This window comes from Conger conger, chromosome 6, assembly GCF_963514075.1.
Source record: "Conger conger chromosome 6, fConCon1.1, whole genome shotgun sequence".
NCBI classification, from domain to species: Eukaryota; Metazoa; Chordata; class Actinopteri; order Anguilliformes; family Congridae; genus Conger; species Conger conger.
The window spans coordinates 30,379,703-30,400,105 of NC_083765.1; positions in this window are offsets into that span (position 1 = coordinate 30,379,703).

Consider the following 20,403-nt stretch of genomic DNA (forward strand, 5'->3'; position numbering starts at 1 on the left):
TTACTGTGTATTTCCCTGAAGTATACTTGAAGCACAATTTAAAATGTATTGATTTAAAATATACTTAATAATATGCTGAAGTGGGCGGTACGGATGGTGCAGTGGGTAGCACTCTCTGTGCGGAGTTTGCATGTTCTCCCCGTGTCTGCGTGGGTTTCCTCCGGGTACTCCGGTTTCCTCCCACAGTCCAAAGACATGCATGTTAGGCTGATTGGAGAGTCTAAATTGCCCATAGGTATGAGTGTGTGAGTGAATGGTGTGTGTGCCCTGCAATGGACTGGCGACCTATCCAGGGTGTATTCCTGCCTTTCGCCCAATGTATGCTGGGATAGGCTCCAGCCCCCCTGCGACCCTGTTCAGGATAAGCAGGTTAAGATAATGGATGGATGGATGGATATGCTGAAGTTGACATGACAATCAAATTGACTTTTGTTTAAGCATGCGTAAGTATGTTGAGAAATATACTTGTATAAGTGTATTGTCTAAAGGTATACTAAAGCATAGTTTCATTATTTACAATACAGTTTTTGAAAAGTAAATAGAAACACATTTTGGTGTATTTTAATAAAAATACATTCAATGACAAATTTACATTTACTATTTTTTAACTACTTCCCATATACTATTCACCTTAGTATACTTGTATAATCCTTTAATAATCACCCCTTTTCTTAACACAAGCTTGAAAATGGTTCTAGAATGGTTACAACCCATTTGACTACTGGCACAATCATGGTCTCTGGAAAGTAACCCTTTGGGGTTTTCCAAAAGCCAGAATTACTCAAAATATTACGAACACAAGGTTACAGATGTTCAGACACAGTGGAAGTGGAAGCTTTTTTTCACTGAAAAGATGCTCATGGCTGTGTCTGGTTGGCTTAGAAACATAATGGAACCACAGCAAAATCGCGGGACAAATCCCTTTCAAATTTGATGCCAATATCACCTTAAATGAGCATTCTGTATGTCTAGGCAGATTTCCAAAAAGGACATTTGGAGACTCCAAAAGGACACATGTAAACTAAATGAAATTATGTGTTGTGAGATGTAAAATACTCTAAATTGCTTACTAAATGATAAAACACTTTTTATCCTGAAAAGTTTGTTCTCACTTTCCCCCTGCCTGTCACCCTCCCCTACCTCTCTATCTTCTTGTTCTCCCCATCTGGCAGCAGCAGGCCCAGAAGATTGTAAAAAAAGTACAATAATTGCAATAATAAGATCTGGTATACTAATATATTGATTGAGGTCCACTGATTGAAGCTTGAACAAGTCAAACAAATATGACAATTTCACATTCCAGTTATTATTCAAAAGCCTGCTCCTTATTTATATAGAATAATAGTAGGATTCTGCAAGATGTGTGACGGCCTTAACAGGTAAGGTTGGTGCTTTATATAGCCCCTCCCATTAGACGTAAGCATCATGTGAGGGTACGGCACTTCTCGCGCTGTCTGCCCGAACGAGCTCTGCAGAGTTCAACATGCTGGTGTTCAAAAATGTGTATTCTCATCCTAGAGATAAATTCATACGCATAATCATACCCCTGCCTCTTCAGCTGTTATATCACGTTGGACCAAACTGCATTTCTAAGTAATGGGTTTTTAATCCTGCATAATGGTTAGAGGAGACAATTAGTCTTAGCATTAATCATGTAAGCCGTAAATGTCTATAACCTGTTAGTAAATGTCAGACTATTTTGCATGAAAGTAAGAGGTTGTTCATACTTGGAAAATGTAGCAAGTTCAGAACTGCAGGTGCATGTTAGTTTAGACTCTCCTTGTTGCTAAGGGATGCTCTTTCTCCTGTAGCTGGCATGACATAGGACAATAGCCGACTGTAGGGATTGGATGGTCTGGGTGGAGTTTTAGCCAATCTAGGCACAACTCTCTGCCCAACGCTAGGTTATAGAACACTACAACACACAAAGACAAATGTTGGATAGTGGTTGCACGGAATATTCATAAAAATCTACTTAATAAAAATATGGACAGTAGATGCACGCATTTAATTAGCCTATGTATAACATCTTCAATTTTATCAGTTTGTCACAGCCAACTTAATAATATTGTGTGCAAGTGCAAGGTGCCCGGGTTTTTTTTTTTTTTTGCCTGTAGATAACTTACAACATAGTGAAAAGCAGAACGTCACTTTCTGCTGAACATTGATGGGGGGAGGGTAGAATGCAACACCCGGAGAGAGCTTTTACATGCAATAGCACTGTAGTCATTTCTTAGAAGTAAAAAGGCAATAATGTAATCTTATGGAAAAGCTATTTATAAGTTTAAAGTTGGCCTATAGTGCATTCAGCATAATTTACAGATTTCCAGACTCAATCACTTGGCTACAAGTTTGCTAGCCAGCTTACCGAAGTAAGTAGCCTATTGCCACAGTCAAAAACTGCCTAAACAAAACAAGTTCAACTATATTAACTTAGCTAGCTTAATCTTTCATTAAGCCTTGACATTGTTGTCCTCAAACATTCAAAAGCTACTGGGGGCAATGCAAAAGCAATGCATCATTAATATGATGACCAACATGACACCCCATCAACATTAACCCCTTGAAAAGCTTTACAACATTAACCCCTTAGTCACTCATTTGATGTTCTCAATGTGCAGCCAGCATCCGGTTATAGCATTGAAGTAGTATCTCATTAGCAAAGGTAGGCATAAGCTAGCTAACGTTACTGGGTGTTGTTCTATTTTAAGCATTTTGCAAGTTTATAGACTGAGGGGTGTTTAAAACAGGTCCAGAATAACAACAGATTTTTAAAAATGTTACTGCTCGGTTACCTTTTCTGCTGGTCCGAGTTCTGCTTTTGTGTTTGAAATTTTTCCATTTAGCCACCTAGCTGATGTTTAGATTTCACCACCAAAACAAGCTAATACATCCAGTCGGCAACACGTCTCAGGCATGTAGGTGGAGCCTTCTGAGGGGGAAAACAAACCTGTGTCTGCCATTGTTCTGAATTGGTAGCCATCATAGATAATTGCTATTTTAGTATTTTAATAAATAATAATGTCAGGAAATTGCATTCAATCATTATATTTAAAGACCAGCTGAGGTATTTTGGCAAAAATAAACCAAAAAGGACTCAAGTGCTGTCCTTATGCTGTATATCAATACATCCCATGCCAACTACCTTGAACCATAACCATGAAAAGTAGGCTAACTAGCTAGATAACTACCACACTACCTAGTTGATAATAATTGGTCGGTTTCACTTTTAACATCACGTTGCAGAAGTGATGTTTAGGATTTTGTTTCATAGGCTAATGGCGTTAGCTGTTGTTAGCCATGGACTTCTTGGCAATGAAATAAAAGTGCAAATCCAGGGTTTAAACCTGATTTGTGTGCGGTAAGCCACACAACAGCTTTCTGGTATTTAGAACATCACTATGATTTCAATATATGACTACATTTTGTAACCAAACGCTTTGCTAATTTTCTGTGGAAATTCCACCAACCTTTCCTCCTCGGTGGTTGAGCCTGGAGAGATTATGACATTTTCTGTTGGTGTGTCCGCTTTTTCTGACTATCTATTACAGCATTCTGCATCATCACTCTATTAAACACTTGACATTGGACAAAGACATTTACAGGCATTTTCACAGAAATATTTGCATATCAGAAAAAGGACAATGTTGATTTCAAAGAAAGTAGTTTATAAATAATCTATCATTTAGTTAATAGTTTTTGCAGTATATACTACCAGATCCAGCCCTGTACTTATCTGTGTCCCCCATCATTCCCTTGTTTTACAGTTAGTATAGAGGTACTTGGATCTTATGAGTTCAATTAAAAACATCTACTGGTTTGGTAACTTATGGTTTTAGTTCATGGACTAAACATTCAATACTCGCCAGATTATTAGGGTGATAGAAGATAATAGTCACGGCTGGCTAATTATATTTAACCATTGGGAAGCACTGACCTTCAAAACCCTATTTAATGTCTTTGTATAGTACTGTACAATCTGATACAAGTTATTGGCTTGAGATACTTAATTTATACTAGCTGCTTTATTGTGATCCACATGTGTTGAGTGGAATTAATGGTCCTCATAAGTATGCAACATCACAAGAAGTGGATATAAAGGCATGCAAAGTGTGAGTGTATTCTTCCCATAAAATGTTCCCCAAAACTATTTTTGCAGAAGGTATATCAAATCCTCATGTCACCTGCATATGCGTCATGAGCAACTAATAGATGCCATTCTTGACACTTCATTCAGAATCACATTTTGAAAGCACAAAAGAAATACTAATTATCAATACCGATGTAAAAAAGAATCTATCTAATAACAGCTATTGCACGTTCAGCAGAAATTACCAGGGAAAGGTGCGGTTCAGTTTTTAGAATTTGTTTTTCTCCTTTATTTTTGCTGCGGCAACTCATAAATTCCTGTGAGGTGTTTTTGAGAATGCAGAGCTTGTATGGAGAGTCACACACGTATCCTACACTCGCTGTCAGCTCCCAGCATCTTCTTTATCGTGTGTTTCCAGGATAGATGCCTTTTTGTGTGCATTCATCTGCTGCTGCCCCTATGCATTATTATCTCATTTTGACAGGCAGCCCCACCCACCTGCCGCTGCGTCGTTCTCCGCGAATACCTCAGGGACAAGCTGGGCGAAGCCTCCGGTGAACTCAATCGCAAAGTGCTAAATACGCCGCGTGCTCTGAATGCTAATTTACTGTACTGCACGGCTCAGGTCTGCAGCTTGGTGCAGACAGAGAGACCTCTTGTCATTGCGAACTGAAGTAGGGCTTCAAGCAGAAGTTATGCTTTAAAAAAACATGAAATATTAATCTGTAAAACAGGCCATGATTTGGTTCGCGTTGCATAAGGGCTGATATAAATAACCCTTTTGGTGTCCTTTTTAGTTTACCAATATTGTATTTGTATCACAAATTGATAATAAATTTACATTATTTCTATTTTACTGGAAGTAGGTTAGTTTATTCAATTCAATTTCAACCAATTCTTAGATGAACGAGTGACTGTACATTTTTTTACATAAACAGTGGCTCATAATGATTCTTTTAATAGTGCCAATATTTGTAGTATAATAGTATACAATAGTAATAGTATTATCAATAGCATTTTTAGCATCAGTTATAGTATTCCGAGTATTCAATATTATTGCTGTAAGTAGGCGCTTTAGGCACAGTGGTAGAAGTAGTAGAATTAGTTTAGTTGTATCATCAGTATTAGTTGCTGTAGTGGTGGTGATTAGCAGTACTGAATATAGTACTTATTTCAGGAGTTGACTGGTGTTCTTGAAGGGGGGCTACTGTGTCTTCTCCTGTTTCCTCCTAACACCACCTTTCTTTGTGGCCAATGACAGACACAATCTGGCATCCATAGGACTACCTTGCTTACATAAAATATTGTGCTAAAACTATATGGTGTTAGAGGCATTAATATCATAATCTAGCAGCCTACATTTAAGTGTTTGTTCAAAATCACATTGTCTTCAATGTACAGTAAACCTAATTAACTGGCTGAAATTTTCTTTCAACACAATATCAATATCAATACCTGTGCAGAAAAGCTCTCGTATGGGTGGACTTGGGGCTCGGCTTTTGATGACGTTGTCCTGAAGTCCGTCCTTGTCTTAAGTTCCACAGTCAACAGTCAGCAGCATGAAATCTGAAAAGGTTTCCAACCTTGCCCCCCCCCCCCCCCCCCCTCCTTCTGTGGAATGAGCCAGACTGGATTGTGGAATATGTCTCCTGAAGGTTTGGATAAAATAGTTATGTAGTAAATGGTAGGCTTTATTCAGTGCTTACAGAAACAAGTCAGACACCAGGCAATACAGATCAGGCAGAGAGTAACCAAGTCCAGGCAAACAGAACAGTAGGGAGTGCGCAAGGCAAAGTCCAGAACCAGGCAGAAGTCAGTACTGGGAAATCAGTCAGCAGGGCAGGAGAGCAGGAGGGTGAAGGGCTGCAGCAGGGCTTGACAGACAGGCAGGACAGGACAACGTGGGACTGGAGACGGGAACTTGGAATAGGTATGGGATGAGCAGAAGATAAACACTGGAAAGTAATGAACACAAGCACAAGGTAGGGCACAAGTCGATCTGGCTCTGAACAAAGAAACAGGTGAGCTTATACGCAGGACGGAAAACGTGAATTGGAATCTAAATACAGAAAACACATTGAAACAAAGAAGTGAATCATGCTTCCTCTCCGAAGCAGGTAGTCCCGTATCAAAGTCAAAGGTGATGTGGGACCAGGGGTGATGAGGTACAGCTATGGGTTGGAGCAGACCACTGGGTCATTGGTTACCCATCTTGGTGCGGGCACGCGTAGCGCCATGAACTTTGCTGTATCCACTCTCAAGGTGGGCCTCCAGAATCTGCGAGAAAGGAGGGCCAGGATGTGGGTAGTGCTGGGGTGACATGCCAGATGAGAGGCATGGGCCCAGGTGAGCACTTGGGAACATGTAGCCTCAGGAATGTAGAAGTGGTCCTCAGGGGTGTTGCTAGGCCCCAGGTTGGTTCGCAGGGCCTCCTCCATGACCAACAATATCCAACCTGGGCAGAAGCACTAATTCCGGACCTCCCTCTTCCATGGGCGAGGTGTGTAGTTGGGACAATGCGTTGGGCTTAACGGTCTTTGATCCCGGTCGGTAGGAGAGGTTGAAGAGGAAATGCAAAAAGAACAAAGACTGGGCTTGACGTGGATTCAGTCTATGGGCAGAGCAAAGATACTCCAGGTTTTGGTGGTCAGTCAACACAAGAGGCTCCCTCCAGCCAATGGCACCACTCCTCAAATGTTATCTTCAACACTAACAAGAGAGCAGAATCTCCACGGGTCAGGGAAGCACCCATCAGGACCTCCTCATTCACTGATGGGCGTTGTCTTTACCGGACAGCTGTAAATGCACCTGACCCCCACAGTACGGTACATTATAGGTGGCTGGTGAAATGTCGCTGACGTTTGTGGAGTGCTAGCCTGGCATGATCCACTTGCATGGGTTCCGATGGGGTAAATGGCTCTGGAGATACAGGACGACGAGAACAGCGAGGAGCAGAGTGAATTGGAGAGGCTCGGAGCTGGATCCCACGGTCTGACCGTCGTTCCTGCAGAAGAGTGTCGATTCTGATGGCGAGGTCCACTAGCCCATCACGGTCTTGGCCTAGTTCATCCTGGATCTTTTCAGACAGGCTATGCAGAAAGGTATGGTACAGTGCCTCCTTGTTCCACCCAGGAGAGGCTGCAATGTCCGGAACTCGATTGAGAAGTCGGAGACTGTACTTGGTAGAGGCACAGAAGGTGGTGGGCAGGGCGAAATCCAGAACCAGGCAGAAGTCAGAACCGGGAGATTAGTCAGCGGGGCAGGAGAGCGAAGGGCTGGAGCAGGGCTTCACACAGACAGGCAGGGCAGGCAGGAGAACAGAGGCAGGACAGGACGACGTGGGACTGGAGACAGGAACTCAGAATAGGTACAGGAGATAAATGCTGGAAAGTAATTAAGCACAATACAATCTGGCACAGAACAAAGGAACAGGTGAGTTTATATGCAACAAGGAACAGGTGAGACAATTACAACAGAGGAAATCCAAATATGATGCGGGGTGTGTGGACATGTAATGGGGAAGAAGGAAAATGTGAAGTGGGAAAAACACATAGAAACAAAGAAACCAGGAAGTGAATCATTACACCGAGACACGGGATGTGACAGTTCTCTACTGGCTCTGCTGTTTGCTGTTTGTGAACTAAGCTGTAAAAAGATTCCCAACGCTTTTTGGATGCACAGAAGATCATGGAACTTGACTGCCACTTAAACCCAAATTAAATTTCCCCGAGATGCTCAGACTTTAATCACAGTTCATTAGAGTTCCATGTTAATTGTCAGTCTCTCAGTTTTTTTAATTCATAATTTTTTTTTCAGTATGCATTTTAAAATGGTCAATATCATTGGTATCATTGGACATCTGGTAGTATGTCTTCCTCTAGGTGGTATATTAATTTGTACATATCAGATGCACATGCACGCATGTACGCACACACACGCAAATACACACATATGCAATGTAAATTGTAAAAAAATCATGTATGTAAACATTCAGCCAACTGAGCCATGGGATAGAGTCCAATGAAACTGTGAGATACATCTGTTCACCCAAACCTCATACAGCAAGTGCAAAACACAAGTGCATTGTGAATACATATGGATGGGCCTCTCTCCCATGCAGTATGTTTGGGACCAAAACAAAATTTGAACGTTAAAAGTATGTTCTGCTCATTAAAAACACGGGCACTCACATTTATCTCTTGTCATGAAAAATATATATTTTTTATGATGAGATGTGAAGCCCCCCCCACCCCACTACTCCCCCATCCCCTAAAAATGTGATAACCCTGATTCTGTCAGCCGTGCCTCACCCGACGCATCAGTAATTTCGCCTCAACCCCCCTCATTTCCCCAGTCCCCTCACCACCCCCCCCCCCCCCACCTCCCCCTCCTTGCTCGCGGAATGGATTTGGTCAAATTGCCTAAACCCGGAGCAGTTGTAATTTCTGGAGAGGCTGCCGAGTGGCGCTTTGAAGTGCCTCTAAAAAAAAAAAAAAAAAGGAAAGAAAAAAAAGCAGGACGCCGATGTCATTGGGTATGCAGGCGGTGGGAGCGAGGCAGGGTGAGGGGGAAGGCGGTGTTAAGTGCTCTCTGCCAGGAGTCGAGCCGTCCCCCATAGGTCGGAGCGCTGCTCCCGGCAGTCGGATTCACTTTGAAGCAATTACCCTTTCACCTGGACGAGCTCATCAGAGCCGGCCGCCCCAACACCAGCCGAGAGGACTCTGCTGCCGGCGCAGGCATCGAACAAAAGTGCGGCAAATAAAAAGATTTCTGATAGTCCCCATCACACTGTCAATTTAACATTTCTTCCTTTTTTCAGTATTTAATCATGCGTTTGATTGGGACTAAAAATATATTCATGAATCAACTGACCGTGATTATTATTATTATTATTATTATTATTATTATTATTATTATTGTTATTATTACTGCAGTACCGAAGGTTAGCATGTTTCTTAGACTTACGTTGGGTTAGAGCAATGGAGAAATGAAGACTTTAACATTCCAAAAGCATTAAAATGTTACTGGTTCTGTGCCTTCAGAGTACCTTCAGCATAAAACAAACTCAGTGTTTGTGTATTTTTTTAAATGTCACATGTCTTTCACACAGGTCCAATGTGACAGGCAGGAGGATCTGCGTGTACATCCGCCGCTCGAAGCTGTTGCCATTTTTTTCCTGGGGATTTTTAGAGGTGCAAAGATACTTCTTTCCTAGAGTATAAAATGTATAGGATGGAAAAATAAACACATGAAAATACACGTATGTGTGTCTAGAATTTTGGCTCTCACGCGCGGGCCTGTCATGGTCTTCTGCGGCTAATCTTTATGCACTCTCTGACCTCCCCACTGCAAACCCTGCTAAATATATTATTCCCGTGGGGCTTTCATTGCTGCTTGGTGTCAGAAATCAATATGTATGAGGCGCGTAGATGGGAATTTCTAATAGATCTCCACGGCCCTGCGCTGCTCTTCAATATCTGCCTTGGACTATTAGTGCCGGCTCAGTGGCGGTGAAATAACCGAGATAATCTTTTAAGGTACCTTTCTTAAGGTGGAACCACAACTCGCTGCTCCCGTCCCTTCTCCAGCCAGATGCCACGAAAGGCTGGGCACTGAATTGCTGTTGTTTTTTTTGTTGTTTTTAAAGCATACATATTTCTTGTAATGGCTTGATTTTTGTTATATTGTAATTTGTGCACATGCGTAATATTATTATTATTATTATTATTATTATTATTATTTGCATGATATGACTGTGTGAGTCATTTCACACTCACTCCCTGGTAACTGGGTGATACCCATTCATATTTTTAACATGTGATTACCCAAGATTAGCACTGAAATGGGGATGTTACTCAAAGCAGCTACTGGGTTCAGAGTTATTTGTGGTTTAGTCGTAATTCTACAAAACACACAGGAGCTCCTCCACAGAATTATTTAGAAAATAACTTACAAACACAAACACGCATGCACAACATATACACACAGACATTCTGTCCCATTATTTCATTTTCCAATGTCTGAGAAAGCCTTCTCAAAAAGAGAAGCATAACATGTATCTTAACATGAATCTGTATATGTTTGTATATGTGCATGTGTGTGTGCGTGTGCATATGTGCGCGCACACATGTGTGTGCTGTGTGCAGTTGTTTGTGAGGATGTGCTCCGCCACTAATTGCCCGTATTCGGAATGGGGGTAAGATTTGCTGCAGCACACGGGAGCTGGAGCCAGGCAGCCTTGCTCCTGTCTCTCCACTCACATCCGGCATCAGCAGGCAGTTAGGGGATTGGAGGGGGGAGGGGGAGGAGAAGGGGGGGAGGGGCTCAGACAGCACACAATCCCAGGGGAAGGAGAAGGCTGAAATTATTCTACGGTCATGGGCTTTTTTTTCCTCCCCGCCTCATACTGAGGACCTCCGCGTATAATCCGCTCTTCTCACTGCGCTGGTATATTTAGCATCCCTGAGACAAAGGTTATCTCCCAGTACGCTACCCATTGACCACAAATGCAGACATTTGTGTGTGTATATATGCACATGCACACACACGCATGCACACGCGCACACGCACACAAACACACTTCATTCACATATACTGTGTGTGTGATATTCCTTTACTTTGCATAGACATGAACTATAATCCATAATTATGCATTGATTTAGATAATCTATAACAATAATTGTGATAATTGTTATTTGTATCATTACTTTGTATCATTACTACGAATAATATTTTATTGCTACGATGACAAAAGCAACACACAGCAATGTTTACCATCTCCAATTAAACTAATCACATTCATTCCCTCTCCACTCCAAATTGCAGGTAGTGTTTTATACACACTGTGACCAGCTGGGGCATGTAATACCCCTGATTTTGAGATGCAGAGTGCCTCTTCTCCAGCCCTTCTGCTCTCCTGTCACCTCACAAACTTGCATCTGCCTATCAGTGTACACTGAAATGTGTTCAAGATTAAAATCTCTCCTCATTTCTGTGTCTTTAAGTGAGGGGATTTCTCCGTACTGTGTCTGACTGTCTTCCTGAATGTCTGTCTGTCTGGGAATAACCACAACAATCTGAGTTGTTGTGGTTATTCCCAGAATGTTGTGTCTGTGCTAGTGGGACCTGACTAACTGAATGACTAGATAATGCAGAGTGAATCTTTGTGTTGTGGGGCAGCCACTTTCTGATGCTTTAATGGTAAAATATGTATTTATTCATTTTATTATATAAAAGTAACTGATTTAGTTGTCTCCAAAACTATCAGTGAGGTAAAAATATACCCAAATTGAAGTGAATTCATTTCGTATTTAGTACATCTGATTCCAATTCCAGTCAGTTGCACAGTGCATGAAATGTGAAGTATGCTTACAACCGAATGGTCTTGATAAATTAATTAATTCTACTTTGAGAATTTTCCATATGCGTGATGGGTATCAAGATAATCCATCCATCCATCCATTATCTGAACCCGCTTATCCTGAACAGGGTTGCAGGGGGGCTGGAGCCTATCCCAGCATACATTGGGCGAAAGGCAGGAATACACCCTGGATAGGTCGTCAGTCCATCGCAGGGCACACACACCATTCACTCACACACTCATACCTACGGGCAATTTAGACTCTCCAATCAGCCTAACATGCATGTCTTTGGACTGTGGGAGGAAACCCACGCGAACACGGGGAGAACATGAAAACTCCGCACAGAGAGGCCCCGGCCGACGGGGATTCGAACCCAGGACCTCCTTGCTGTGAGGTGGCAGTGCTACCCACTGCACCATCTGTGCCGCCAGTATCAAGATAATGTCCAACAGTATTCAAGAGCATTTCAGCTCATGTCAGGGTAAACTATTTTAGTTTACACTATATCCAAAGAATCGAGATTGACTTCAGTCTTTACTTGTTGGCTGATTTAGATTGTTTTATCAATTGGGAGATCAGATCTGCTATAGCTATTTATTCTCTGTGTCAAAGAAATGTGTAACCAGAAGTGTGTCTAGCTTCCATCAAGTTTTAACTTATTTTGGGGCATCTGCTTAAACTTTATTATACACGCAGTGATCATTCGGTAGATCTGTACACCAGCTTGTTAATGCAAATATTTAATCAGGCAGCAACTAAATGCATAAAATCATGCAGATATGGTCAAGAGGTTCAGCTATTGTTCAGACCAAGGTATGCAGATGAGTATCACAAACAGAGCATCTGAACACACAACACGTCAAACCTCTAGGCTACAGCAGCACAAGACTTAATAAGTCTGACAAATAAGTAAAAGATACCTAATAAAGTGCTCAGTAAATGTAAACTTAATTACAACAGCGCTGTAAAAGTCATTGGCACAAAGGGAAGGAGCTAAGAACGCCTGTGCTTTTGTAGCATAAAACTTTTTCAATTAAATGCTTAATTCTTTATTATTGAAATGAATCTTATATAGCAAAGCATAGAAAATAGCTCATTCTCAAAAAATGTCCAAATAAAAATCAACAGTGTACATTAAAACCTCACCACATGTGAGCGCCCAACAGTCCACAAGTGAAGTATAATAATAATCCCATTAGAGAGAGTGGGAAGAGATAACCTATGCTATATCAAGTCACATCTTTTGTTTTTAACATGGGAAAATTGTAAATTACATTTGAAAAAGACGCTTGCATGTGAAAATATGGAATTACATATGATTTCATGTCATGTCTTTACTGTACATCCAGTTCACATGCTATATGAAATGTTAAATGTACAATAAGTAATTTCCGACTCCTAACTGTCAAGAGAGGAATTGCAACAACAAATAACCTCAACCCACAACACTGTTTATGCTTCCCACAGTCTATGAATATAATGCGTAATATAAAGTGTTATTATACAGTTCAGTGTTTTTGTGCACTGTTTTGGAAAGCTGACAGTGACAAACTCAACAGAGCCTGCTGTCTTTTCGTAGTGTTCTAGTAAGGAAACGTTCATCGAACAGGTGACTTTAGCTAACCAACTATATAGTGAGCAAGCAAGTTATTTGGCTACGTAACTAGCTGGCTATATCACAAAGGTATGATAGTCTATCACAAATGATGCAACTGTAACTTACAGTTTGAGAGAAATAAAGGTCTAGCTAAACACAGATGATTGAACACGTAAGGAGATAAAAGGAACATGTAGCTGCCCAAATTGCACTCCAGACAAGAGATCACTGAAACTCTGTATACTATTGCTTATCTAGTTAGAAAACAATACCAGTTTGCTATCAGTAACAACAAGCAAATGAGCTATTTACTAGTTATCTTCCCGAATTTATGAATATGCAGCTGAAGCTCAACGCTATTGCCTATATTTTGTCGTAAGTGGATATTTGTAAATTCTTCAAGCTAACTATAGCTAATTTGCTTGTTGCTACCAATAACTGGTATTGTTTTATAACTAGATATGCAGTCTTCGCTTGGATAAAAAGCAATAGTATACAGAGTTCCAGTGATCGCTTGTCTGGAGTGCAATTTGGGCAGCTACACAAACAATCAGAATAAGACACACCATTGCCTGTGGCAGTTAAAACCGAGTTTCAACCAATGATCTTGACTTGTTTTATATTATTTTGTTGGGGATAAACATGCTAAAATTATATGTCTAGGCCAACAATCATTGCATGTAAACTACAAGCCATGGTATCAGACAAATCACACAAGACTGGACCTCCCTTTAGAATATGAATCAAATTAAATAACTTGTTTTAGATGGAAACTCCCTTTACCAAATTTATCAAACCAATCGCTGATATGTCTTGTAGTTTTTATGAAGGAGTCCTCCCCTGGAAAGAGAAATATCAGCAGGCATATATCATTAAGTATGGCACTGATGAGAGTCAGAGAGAGAGGGAGAGATTGAAAGTTTGCGACTGGGTTTATGTCCCATGGTAAAGCTGACTTTGATTCTGAAAATGCATTTTGCAGTATCTTACTTGACTGTATCTGTGCGAACTGTGTGAATGCTTTACATGGATTTGGAAGTAAGAAAACCCCTTTTAGCAATATGAAAAAATAACTGATTAATTAAGAAACTGATTAAAATGAGGATGGGATTGACAATGATTCAATTGGAATATAACTGATTTTAACAGGGTATTTCTGTGTGAAGGACAATCGCGATCACATCTTAATTTTCCGGATGATGAATGATTTAACGTTGCATCAGTTCTTAATCGCTTCCCACAAATAATCTGCGCTCTTCCTATATCCGCATTTGCGCTTCATTAATCATCGTGAGCTGCGGGATAACGAGGGGTGATGCGCGGGGAAAATGTTTTGGCTTGACTGTGTCACATTCGATAAGAAAGAGAAGCAATAGGACCCGCTTATAGGAGCCCATGTCATCCTGCTCGTCCGCACGCTCCAGCAGACATCAAATGAGAGTTTCCTTAGGTACATGAGATCAAAGCTGGGAGAAACCAGTCCTCCTTCCTTCCTTTGGAAGAAACAGAAAATATGATGAAGTAAGAGCGGAAGAAAGGGACCGATGGTTAGAACAATGATTCTCTCTTTCCCCCTTGCCTCTTTCTTTTCCCCCTATCAAATTCCTTCTCTCAGTCCCCCTGAGTGTCATGCCATTTTCCTGTATAAATTCTCTACTTCTCTTGCATTTACTTGCATGATAGTCAGTAAATGTGTCTGGCTGTGAATTTGTGTGTGTGTGTGTGTGTGTGTGTGTGAGGAGTGAGAGCGTGTGCGTGTCTGTACATGTGTGTTTGTTTGTGGGTGTGTATGTGTGTGTGTGTGAGGAGTGAGAGTGTGCATGTCTGTGCATGTATGTATGTGTGTGTGTGTGTGTGTGTGTGTCTGTGTCTGTGTGAGAAGTGAGAGCATGTGCGTGTCTGTGCATGTATGTGTGTGTATGTGTGTGTGAGAAGTGAGAGCGTGTGCGTGTCTGTGCATGTGTGTGTGTGTGCATGTGCATGCATAAACAGACCCTTGTGGCCTGTTTTAGTATGAACACGGCAGCGTAACACCGGTTCACAGAGGGGACTTCCGGGATGACCTCTGAGACGTGTGGTGCTTTAAAACAGCCGGTCCTTGGGGCTCACTTTTAGGCACGACCGCAACTGAAGCTCTGTCTCCAAGCATAAAATGTGGTGAGCCAGTCTGCCAGGGGGGCATTCACTGTCTGCCTCCCCTGGGTCCCCTCCCAGTGCGGTCAGAGCAGCTGTGTCCCCCAGGCCTGGCACCGTGCCGGCACAGAAAGGCCTTCTTCAGGAACCCCGTCTGCTGCACCTGTTCATGTCCTTGGCACTCAGTGCCTATTTTAAACCCGGGGTTACCAGCCTGGCACCATCTTACTCGACCCCACGTTATAAACATGTTACTTTATCGCAGGGCTGCCAAACCCTGTTCCTGGAGATCTCCCGTCCAGCAGGGTTTCATTTCAACCCTAATTTGGCACACCAACTCACACATACTAATTAGCAGCTCAATGAAATCTCTCGCTGTTGAATGAGGTGTGCTTTGTTAAGGCTGGTCCACACCAAAAACGATAACTATAACGATAACAAGTGGATGGCAGAGTCCACACCACAACTAAAAGACAACGTCAGCAACGAACCATATCGTTCGGTCACTTTCAGAGTGATTTTTTTCAGCTGCATGAACGATAAAACACTGCCAGCCAATCAAAATCCATCCAAATTTTCAGGGTGTTATGTGAAAAATGGCAGATGACATAGCCGAGAGGGTATTTACAGGACATTATCGTCCATCAGTGTGGATGCTCACATCGTTATCGTTCTGGTTATAGGTATAGTTCTTGGTGTGGATGGCCTTAGGGTTGGAACGAAAACAAACAGGATGGTAGATCTCGAGGGACAGGCATGGGCAGACATGCTTTATCATGTACACTCAACTAGGTCTCATAGCTTTCTTTGGCCCTTGATTGGTATGCTCTTGAAATTATATTATAAACTTCTCTTTGAGGCAAAACAGACAAAAACAGATAGAGATGAGGTTTCTATAATAATCATAAGCCAAACAATTGGTTCCACAGTCTTCATCTCATGTTCAGAGTTCTCTAGTAATCTAAAGAACGGGCCCCCCGTCACCCTTGGTAAAGAAATAAATACAATTTAAACGTGGAAATCCGTACTCTTGGTTTTGCAATCGGTGCTTTCGGTTTGCCTATCCGTACCCTGAGTTTAGTAAACCGAATGCACGGATTGCAAAACTGAGGGTACGGCTTGCAAAACCGAGAGTACGGATTTTCACGTGTAAATATTGTTTTTATCACGTAGGGTGACTTGGGGGGCTCTGCAAACTTAAAATGAAAAAAAAAAGGGCAAATAAAATACTTGCAATTATGAACTCAATTCATTGAGAAAGTACGGATGGGTGAGGAGTGTTAACTTTGTTTAATTGCCGATGGAGGGACGGAGCGATAGCTCCACGCAGCGCAGCACGCAGAACGCAGCACCCGAGATGGCCGCCTGATCCGCTCTCCCACGGCGCACACGGATGTGGACGCTCTCTTTAAAGATTAACCGCGAGCGGCTCCAAACAGCATGTGGGGCGACTCCGGCTGCTTCCTCACCTTGGAGACCAGGGATAGGCGTGCGTGTGCGCCTTGATGGCTTCATTATCCCGCACAGAAGGAGGAAACACACTGGCAGGTAAAGACCTGGCGGTAAGCAAAGAAAACGAGGTGAAAATCTATGATTGCTGTGCGGCTGATGTGGCGCAGATCCTTTTTTCGCCGGCCTTCCTGCCTGGGGAACGTGCACTCGCAGCGAAGCGACTCGCCGATTCATTCAGGCGGCGTCTGAGAAACGGCAGAAATGGCATTATCATGAACGATAGCAATTATGGCGCGTGTGATTTGTAGCGGTGGCCCAGCTGGGCGGCCGTGATTTCGTCCTCCCCCTCATATGGGGACGAGATAAGAGGGATTGATTTACACTTCTGAAGTCTGACGAGGTCTACGCTAGTTTTCACAAATAACCCCCCTGCTTCCAAAAATAAAATAAAATAAAATTATTTATATGTGTGTGTTAATAATTAACAATAAAATAAAATAACGTCATTTATGTAATTGAACAAAATAGGCATTTAAAGCAATACTAAAATAGATTCTCATTAATAGATTCATTTTCAGTGTAATTATATCTCCCATTTCATTGAAATCTATTGACATTCAGAAATTAACTGTTGGTATCTTAGAGTAGGTTTGTAGATACAAGATTACACAAATGCTGAATATATGAAATATCATAATATTTCATAAAATAGCTTTGCTAAATGCATTTTCTTCTGATAACATGTTGTAAAATGACACAATGAAGATCCCTTAGTTTTTGAACAATGACAATGGCTAATATTATAAATGGTTACATCTAAACTTGTCTTGTATCTCTTCAACCCAATAAAGCTTGCATTACGGTTTATAACCTTAAAGACATATTCATGGTTTCCATGGTTTACTCTTAGTCCTCCTGTAATGAGCAATATTTTTTATTTTTTATTTTACCTGCAGGGAGAAGTTATCCTGTTCTGCTATAGTGAGCTCAATTCTTTTTTCCTTTTTTCATAATTTCTTAATTCAGTCATGCTGATGAAATAATAATTCAGAAAATGGTGCCGGGCAAGTGTGGCAGTGAATCACTCATTTGAGTGAAGTAAAGGGTGTGTTCCAGCACTGGTTTGTGTACACTAGGGGGTAGAGGGTGTGAGGTCGAGTTAGGTTTAATTGAAGATTATCTGCTTAATTACTCAAGCACAGCCAGTGCTAAATTGCCTTGGATAAAGAGACCATCTCCACAGACCTTTGGGTTCAACGTTGCGCCCAATTAGAGAAATCCTCAATCTGTCTTCTTTTACCACAGGATCGCATTATCCTCGTACAGGGAAGGAATTAGACAAAGAGCGCAGACAATCACGGCAATCCTTAGCCGTTTCTCCTGCTTTCTCCTGACCTTCCCCCAACATCTTGACTGGAAGGCTCAAAAGACTCGGTGGATACTCTCTTGGTGAATTTCTCAACCCACGTGATCTCACACCTTCATGTTTCAAGGTGTCCGCTGACCTAAAAAGATGGTTTAATCCATACTTCCTGTCAGTCATGTTTATCTTGCAAAGATGCTGCCCGGAGGGGGGGTAGTTCTACAGGAGAGACAGGTCCTTTGTCTGCCTGACCCTAGTGTGAGACAGGTTCTGGGTCATGTGACCCTACTCCTGTGACCTCATTCCTCTTCTCCTCCCTCTGCTTCCTTCATCCCTTCTTCACGTGGCATCCAGCACCACTGAGGAATGCCACAAGATCACCAGGAGCAGATAGATCCGCAATCTCAGACCACTACTTTTTCCTCCCAAACTGGGATTTACACATCGTCTAAATGACAGGGTGGCAGCATGAAGTGGGTAATTCTGTTTCTTTCATGCTCGTTTCTGTTACACGCAACTGGGCAACTTGAAAGGATCTCCACCTGGTGCAGTTCCTGTGCAGAGAAGTGTGATAAGAATTAAGTTACTCCAAACTGTCTCTTTATTTGAATATGCTAGTTTATTTTTGGTACAGTTACATAAGAATAATTCAGGCATAGAATATTTCAGACAGAGATTCTCACAAGGGTACTTTTTACTTAACAGATTGAATGCTTTTGGAGTGTGAAAACTGTGAGCCTCACAAAAATTGGACTCCAGACTTTTACAAAGACCACAACAAAAGAGGAAATATGGGTGCTGGATGTTTGACTCTAACAACGGTTTCAGAACCTCCATGTCAAGAGAAAGGGGAGCCCAGAGGAACACCACGGATAGTATCAATGTCTGCGAGCCAAAAATACTGGTTAATTTATAATGCTAGCCCAATCATCCTTAAGCATGAATGTCAGGGCCAAGCTTTTTTATGATGACCAAGCTTATTTATTCCTCAAACAGATACCCAAAGTAATAAAGCTTCCTGATAAACATGACCCACTTTCCCCAGTGTGGCCTGATGTATTTATTTTTAACAATGGTAAAACTTTGGGTTTGCTTTTTTGTGACTCAAAGGGCTGATGAGAATGCCCCAACACTGGACCCCAAGTACAAAACAGTCAATTAAGCGTTATGGAACGAGAACCTGTGGTATATCGTGGATATTGGCACAGTTAGTGGGGTGGTTAGGCACGACGCGAAGCAAAGCTACTAGCAATAATGTTTCCCCACTGCACAAATGTTAGCTAAGCAACACTATTGCAATAATGTATCCCCACTAGTTTAGGTTACACCTGAGGACACTGACAAACAAGTAATTTGTCTGCCAGATAATGTGCAGTTATTGAATTAGCATCAAATAGCCATCATTTGCTTCATCGGGTTTGGTGGTCTTGTTGGTATTTTGCTCCAAAGATGTTGTCTTAGTTGTATTTTTTTAGTTCCTACATTTTTCCAAATCCCAGAGAAGGTCAAAGGATACTAAAATCACTCACTCTGTTTTACTTTTGAAGGCTACTAGTAGCGAGATGATGATAACGTTATGTTAATTTTGGTTACAAAGTAGATGTGGAGTAATATAAAAAGATGCGTGAACATTCCATTTAGCCATGCGTATACAGTCTTAAAGGGGCCCATACGGTCTGAAATCAGAATTTCACAGCAAAGCAGTAGACCTTGTGGCTCCCTATTCCCAATAGTGTTATCTGTCTCTCTAGACATTCAAGAATGTTCTACTCTTAGTTGCATATTTTTTTGACTGTAATTTCTTTAGTCCCAAAATAGTCAAACAATCAAATGAAACAAGACCCTGCTAGCCACTAAATTGCATTTTCAGGCCAAAATAATACAAAAATGATAAATGTTTTGGTGCTCAAGAACAGCCAGGGAGAATCTTGGTAGCTAATTGTTTTAAGTAATGCTAACAATTTAAACAACAAGGTTTAAACTATGTAAGCCCATAGTTTTGGAAAGAGAATTTTGTTCCGTGTGTCTTGGAAAAGGGCTTGTGAAATTGGGCTGTTATTCCAGTTGTCATCTTTTGTTATAATTATGAGACATGTTTATTAGCATCCCAATTCAGAACCCTGTTACCCTTCTTCAGTTTAGGTAGGATAGTATTTACAATGCATGTTAAGGCAGTCGACTGTCTCCTTATCACTCAAACTGCTATCCACTGTGGAAGAGGACTGCAAAGTAAAGTTGAGGGCAAATGAAGACACACTGCACAATGTGAGGAACAATTAGCTGGAGCTGAAATAAAGATCAAGGTCCTCATACCAATCACACTCTTATTCAAGTTCCAGGGGGTGGCATCACTTTTTATGGTGAACAGTCAGGGCGTCTATTAATGTCTCTGAATTCCATTACACTG